Genomic DNA, 7,111 nt, shown 5'->3' with positions numbered 1-7,111 from the left:
CGACGGCGCGGCGGCGGGCGCGGAGCGGCAACCACCGGAGCCGTAGGGGTGCCGAGGAGCAGCGCAGTGAAGGCCCCGCCACGGCCCCTGCCGGCCGGTCTCTGGAACTTGAGCGCCCCGCCCCTCTCTTGAGGGCGCCCCCTGGAGCCCACCCGGCGAGCGGGCGGCTGGCGGCCTGCGCCAACCCAGGCCGCTGGGCGTCATGCGATCGATGACTCGGCGCGCAACGGCGCCGCCTGGGAGCTGGAGGACCACAATGCGCAGGCGCCGAGACTGCCGCGGCGAGCGAGCTAGGCGATGGTAGCCGCTATTCTGCGGCCGGGCCGTGCCGACCCCTTCCGGGTGTGCGTGGAGAATGTTAGCGCCGAGAGAGAGGCTGCACAGTATGTGACTCTCCCCTCCGCAAGGCCCAGGCGTGCCTGGTTCTTACCCCACTTCCTCCGTGGCGCCCAGCTCCAGCGGCAGGCATCTGTTCCGAGAAGCCTTAGGTTGAGCCCAGGCTCTGGTAGTTTCCTCGTGTTACTGCAAAATATGAAACAGCTTTTAGTCCGTCACCTATATCAGAGGGTATAGTAGTAATCTGCTGCATAGCAGTCACCCCAAAGCTTAGCAGCTTAAAACAACGAACAGTCATTGTCCTGTAGATTCTGTACATCAGGAGTTTGGGCATGGAGTGGCTGGGTGGTTCTGTCTCGGTCTCTCGTGACATTGCAGTCAAGATGCAGGCCAAGGCTGCATTTGTCTGAAGTCTTGACTCAGGCTGGAAAACCTGCTTGCAGGATAAGCTCACTCACAGTCCCGTTGGCAGGAGGCCTGTTTTTCATGGCACGGACCTCTTGAGTGTCCCCAGGATATGGCATCTGGCTTCCCTCAGAACACGTGATCCCAGAGAGACCAAATCAGAAGCTACAATGTCTTTTGTGATGCAGCCTCGGAAGTCACACATCACTTCTGTCATTCTAACGAACCCGTCAGTGTGGGAGGATCAATCCAAAGGCATGAATACCAATAGACAGGGATCATCGGGACCCACGTGGGAGGCCCGCTACCGTTGAGGGTCTGACAGTGATGATGATGATGATACCTTGGAGAATCTTAAAATCTCATCTTTGTAGGATAGCCGGTTGTCCAAACTATAATAAAAGAGTCAAATGAAGTTTCTTCCACTAGGTGGCAGTACTTGTCCACATCCTGACCTTCATGAAATAAGCACGTGTTGGACACCGACTTTCTGACAGATACTATTCCAGGTGCTGGGGTCTCAGAGAACGGAAAAGGCATGTTCCTACCGGTGCAGCGTTAACAGCTGAGTGAGTCAATTCTTGTAGTAGAGCATAATAAGTGTTTTGTTTATGATAGAGATCAGAACAATGCTGGGCACAGGGGTACCTAGAGAAGGGTTGTGCCAGTAGGGTTCTTGATTGGCAAGGAATATGAGATTGAGCAAGGGTGGCAGGACCAGGGTGGCTCAGGTCCTGAGAGAAAAAGAGAAGATGTGGTCAGAGAGAAAGACAGTGTGTACATCTCAGATAAAGAAGAGCCTTGAACTGAGCAAAGGATTTGGGACACATTCTAGGATGTGTGGGAAGTCAATGAAGAGTTTTAAGCAGAGGATTCTTTATCAGACGTTGCTTACTTCTGAGCAATAGAGACTAGCTTTGGCTAAGAAGAAAAGGAACATGTTTAAAAGGATTCTGGATAGCTCAGGGAATTTGGGGGAGGACTAAAGTGGTTCCTGGATAATTCCAGAAATGGAACTCAACCACGCTGCAGAACTGCCCTGATGAGGAAACTATCGTGATTGGGATTGCTGCTGCTGCCCCACCCGGCCCCGGAGGAAACTGTCACCCTGACAGGAACCACTGTGGAATGGCTGCCACCTTCATATGCCACATGTTTTTGCAGCCTCCTGCACCAACAAAATGCCAGGCTTCCAAAAGAACCTGTTTCCTCACTTTGCTCACTTCTAAATCAAAGGCTCATAGGGATGCATCTGCTTGAGGGAGATCGAGTCCCATGTCTGAGTCCTGGCTACAAAGGAGAATGAGATTGGGAGTCTGAACTCCTTCCTTGGGAAGGCAAGATTTAAAATAATTGGAATATCTGCCAGGTGTAGACAGGCTGTTCAAAAGATGATACGAAGCGATGAGTCTGACAGGTGTACACCACAAGGGGCATAGGTCAGATCTGAAATGTGAATCTATCACTGGTCAAGTACAGGGGATACACCACAAGGGGCATAGGTCAGATCTGAAATGTGAATCTATCACTGGTCAAGTACAGGGGATATATATTAGATCAGAGTTCCTCAATCTTGGCACTGTTGACATTTGGGGCCTCGTAAGTCGTAGTTGTGGAGGACTATTCTGTGCCTTGTAAGATGTTCAGCAGCATCCCTGGTCTATCCACAAATGCTACTAGAAACCTCTCTCTCAGTTGTAGAGCAAAAGATGTCCTCAAACTTTGCCCCATGTTCCCCAGAAGGCAAAATTGTCTTGAATTTAGGGATCAGCTCAGTTAGGAGATTCTTTTGGTAACTGAAAGAAGAAAGCAATTAGTGGGATGACAGTAAGAATGTAGACGATGGGTGAGCAGGGATGATGTTACAGAGATAGACATATTTGGAGGCCTTATTGGTTAGGATACAGCTTCAGCTACCCTAACAGAGATCTGAATAGTAACCTAAAAAAGATAGAAGTCTGTTTCTCTCTGAGATACCATTCTTGGAGAAAACAGTGCAAGGCTAATATGGTGGCCATCTTTAAAGACCATCTACCACAGTCCACCTCTCAGTACTGTGTAACCCTGGATAAGTTGCTACCTATAAAAATGAAAATAGTAACAAGAAAAGAATGTATCAGACAGCCATGTTGTAAAGGTTAAGTGAGAGAATACCTTTGGTTCTGTCTTGTTTTAAGCCACTACATTTGCGACCATTTGTTAAAACAATGGAAAACTAATCTACCTGGGATCCTTGTCTCAATCCTTTGCCCAGTAGGGTGCAACCACCGGCATGGCAGAAGTAATCCAATCACAGGGATTTAGCAGGGTCCTGGAAGAGAACCAGAGCATCTCCAAGGCACTGCCAAGATCTAAGGTACTCTAGAGGATGATCATCCAAAACCTCAAAGATCCATGACAATGATCTCTCAACTATTTCTCTCCTTGAGAATTTTTTTTTCTCTTACAGATCCCACTTTAATGTCTGCAAGCAACAGTTACTGCAACTTTCAAAGAGTTCAGAAATGTAAATTTCTTTTTTTTTTTAATGAGCCATTCCATAGAATACTACAAAGGGATAATGTCAGTCTTCTATGGGAATACACTGGCTCACAAGGCTTCCTTTTTTTTTTTTAATGTTATATTTAAAATGGTTTTAGGTTTATGGAATGATTCTGAAGACTTATATACCACATACTCAATTTTCCCTATTAGTAACCTCTTAATGTTTATTTATTTTTGAGAGAGAGAGCACAGTGTGCAGGGGAGGGGCAAAGAGAAAAGAGAGACAGGGGATCCAAAGCAGGCTCTGTGCTGACAGCAGAGAGCTTGATGTGGGACTCAAACTCATGAACGAACCATGAGATCATGACCTTAACCAACTGAGCCACCCAGATGCCCGGTTGATGCATTTGTATTAACCAAAGTCTATACTTTATTCAGATTCTCTCTGTTTTTTCCTAATCTCCTTTTTCTGTTCCAGGATCCCACCTAGGAGACCACATTACACCTAGTCATCATGTCTCCTTGGGCTTCTCTTGGCTGTGACAGTTTCTTAGACTCCTTTTTTTCTTTTTTTTTTTAAATGACCTTAACCATTTTAAGAATTACTGGTCAGGTATTTTGTAGAACATCCTTCAATTTGTCTGATATTTTCTCATGATTAGACTGAGGTAATGTGCTCCTGGGAGGTAGACCGCAGAAGTCCAGGTTCCATTCTCATGTCAACAGTGCATACTGTCAATATGACTTCTCACTGTTGATGTTAACCCAGATCACTCGGCTTCTCCACTGTAAAGTTACTCCTTTTTTCTCCTTTTTATATTGTATCCTTTGGAAAAAAGTCACTATGTGCAGCCCACACTTAGAGTGGGAGTTATGCCCTACCTCCTTAGGGGTGGAGTGTGTACCTAAATTATTTGAATTTCCTCTATACAGGAGATTTGTTCTGTTTTCTATTTATTCAGTCCTTTATTTATATCAGTGTGGAGTTACATTTCTTTTATTCTTTGGCTTATAATATAATACTACTTCATTTATTTTTTTTTGCTCAAATTGTTCCGGCTTTGACCACTGGGACGTCTTTCAGTTGGCTACTGTATCCATTTGATACTACTGTGGATTTTTGTTCACTTGTTCTGTGTTTTCTTTTTTTTCTGGTTTTGAGCACTTTCTTATTTTCTGTTACTATAAGATGCTTTAGGACAATTTTGTATATATCCTGCCCCAACCTTAGAATCAGCCATTTTTCCACGGTGCCCCAGTTCCTTTTACTGAAGAGTGGTATTAGAAACCAATATCTGGGGGGCGCCTGGGTGGCTCAGTCAGTTGAGTGTCTGACTTCAGCTCAGGTCACGATCTCACTGTCTGTGAGTTCAAGCCCCACATCAGGCTCTGTGCTGACAGCTGGGAGCCTGGAGCCTGTTTCAGGTTCTGTGTGTGTGTGTCTCTCTCTCTCTTTGCCCCTCCCCCACTCATGCTCGCTCGCGCTCTCTCTCTCTCTCTCTCTCTGTCAAAAATAAACATTAAGGGGCGCCTGGGTGGCGCAGTCGGTTAAGCGTCCGACTTCAGCCAGGTCACGATCTCGCGGTCCATGAGTTCGAGCCCCGCATCAGGCTCTGGGCTGATGGCTCAGAGCCTGGAGCCTGTTTCCGATTCTGTGTCTCCCTCTCTCTCTGCCCCTCCCCCGTTCATGCTCTGTCTCTCTCTGTCCCAAAAATAAATAAACGTTGAAAAAAAAAATTTAAAAAAAAATAAATAAACATTAAAAAATTAAATTAAAAAAAAAAGAAACCAATATCTGGGTGCTAGGTGTGCTCATTGCTGTTGGGGTATTATTGCTTCTAAGCCTTCTCAGCTGACACATCTGAGAGATATGTATATGTACATTTTCCATACGTAACCATCTATATCTATATATGAAGCTGAGCATGAGTTCATTCTCATGTTGCCAACTCTAATCCATTGCCACATGATCATTCTGGTCACCTTCTTTGCTTTGTCTGTAAATTCCCAATCCAACTGTGACAAATCTAGCTCCACCCCATCCACCATCCATTTATGTAATCATTCATTTCCAGCATCTAGCAGTTTCACAGTTCTTAACCCATACCCTTGTCAAAAACAACCTTGTCAACTACAGTACAGTGCTTCAACAACAGTGCCTGTAGCCCTTCGTCTTACAGACTCCATTCTTTCCCAAAGTGACCCAGGTCACCATCTTGTTCCCCAATCCCCTTCAGCAAGGTTGTTTCATACATTTATAATACATTTAGATTCTTTTCTCACATTCTGCATTCTGTCATGGACCTCTCGATCTCCTACATGATTTTTTTTTTAAGTTTACATACATTAAGATTTACTCTTTGACCCATAAAGTTCTATCAGTTTTGACAAATGAGTAATGTCTTGTTTCACCGACCTGAAACATCCCCTGTGCTTCAACTTACTTCACCAGCACTCCTATGTGCCCCTCCTCCCCGCCACCAAACCTCTGGCAATTACGGGTCTCTTTACCATCACTTTACTTTTGCCTTTTCCAGAATGACATGTAATTGGAATCGGAATGTGGATAGAATTTTCTGGCTTCATGACTGGCTTCTTTTACTTAACAATATGTGTTTAAGATTAATCCATGTCTTTTTTGGCTTCATAGCTTATTTCTTTTTCATGCTGAATAACATTCCACTGTATGGTTGTATTATACTTTATCCATTCACCTATTGATAAAATGGTTGCTTCTAGTTTGGAGCAATTGTGAACAAAACTGCTATAAATATTTGTGTTTGTGCAGGCTTTTATGTGGACCTAAATTTTCAAATCAGTTGGATAAACACCCAGGAACACCACTGCTGGATCATATGGCAAGACTAGGTTTAATTTTGCAGGAAAGTGCCAAACTGTTTTCCAAAGTGGCTGTACCACTTTGTATTCCCATCAGCAGTGAATGAGACTTGCGTTAATTTGTATTGTCAGGTTGTTTTTCCTTTTAGCCATTTTAACAGATGGTATCTTGTTGCTTGAATTTGCAATTCCTGATAATGCTGAGCATCTTTCTGTATGTTTATTTGCCATCAATACATCTTCAGTGAGGTGTTTTCAGCTCTCTTGCCCACTTTTTTTAATGTAATTTATTGTCAAGTTGGCTAACATACAGTGTATACAGTGTGCACTTGGTTTTGGGGGTAGATTCCCATGATTCATCTCTTACATACAATACCCAGTGCTCATCCCAACGAGTGCCCTCATCAATGCCCGTCATCCATTTTCCCCTCTCCCCTGCCCCCCTCCATCAACCCTCAGTTTGTTCTCTGTATTTAAGAGTCTCTTATGGTTTGCCTCCCTCCCTCTCTGTTTGAAACTGTTTTTTCCCCTTGCCTTCCCCCATGGTCTTCTGTTAAGTTTCTCAATTTCCACATATGAGTGAAAACATATGATACCTGTCTTTCTCTGACTTATTTCACTTAGCATAATACCCTCCAGTTCCATCCACATTATTGCAAATAGTAGGATTTCATTCTTTCTCATTCTTTCTCATTCCGTTGTATATATAAACCACATCTTCTTTATCCATTCATTAGTTGATGGACATCTGGGCTCTGTCCATAATTTGGCTATTGTTGAAAGCACTGCAATAAACATTGGGGTACATGTGCCCCTATGAATCAGCACTCCTGTATCCTTTGGATAAATTCCTAGTAGTGCTATTGCTGGATCATAGGGTAGTTCTATTTTTAATTTTTTGAGGAACCCCCACACTATTTTCTAGAGCAGGTGCACGAGTTTGCACTCCCACTAGCAGTGCAAGAGTGTTCCCATTTCTCCACATCCTCACCAGCATTTGTTGTTTTCTGAGTTGTTAACTTTAGCCACTCTGACTGGTGTGAACCAC

General features: G+C 44.3%; 1 protein-coding gene across 4 annotated transcripts in view; it reads left to right on the top strand.

Annotated features, from left to right (window-relative positions):
* The first annotated feature begins 245 nt into the window (after nt 1-245).
* The window catches only part of BPIFC (BPI fold containing family C), a 54,272-nt gene continuing 47,406 nt past the window's right edge, over nt 246-7,111 (top strand). Inside the window, exons 1-4 of one of the 4 annotated variants that reach the window (XM_053226708.1) lie at nt 246-383; nt 1,171-1,310; nt 2,996-3,097; nt 3,191-3,247. The gene's annotated coding sequence lies outside the window, so the exon portion shown is untranslated. Of the gene's footprint in view, nt 384-1,010; nt 1,311-2,995; nt 3,098-3,190; nt 3,248-7,111 lie in introns of those variants that run through there. The other 3 variants (XM_053226706.1, XM_053226707.1, XM_053226709.1) reach the window with 3 other exon arrangements.

The sequence above is a fragment of the Acinonyx jubatus genome, chromosome B4 (assembly GCF_027475565.1).
Source record: "Acinonyx jubatus isolate Ajub_Pintada_27869175 chromosome B4, VMU_Ajub_asm_v1.0, whole genome shotgun sequence".
Lineage (NCBI taxonomy): Eukaryota > Metazoa > Chordata > Mammalia > Carnivora > Felidae > Acinonyx > Acinonyx jubatus.
The sequence above is the reverse complement of the archived record's forward strand: the minus strand, read 5'-3'. Positions and strand labels throughout refer to the sequence as shown.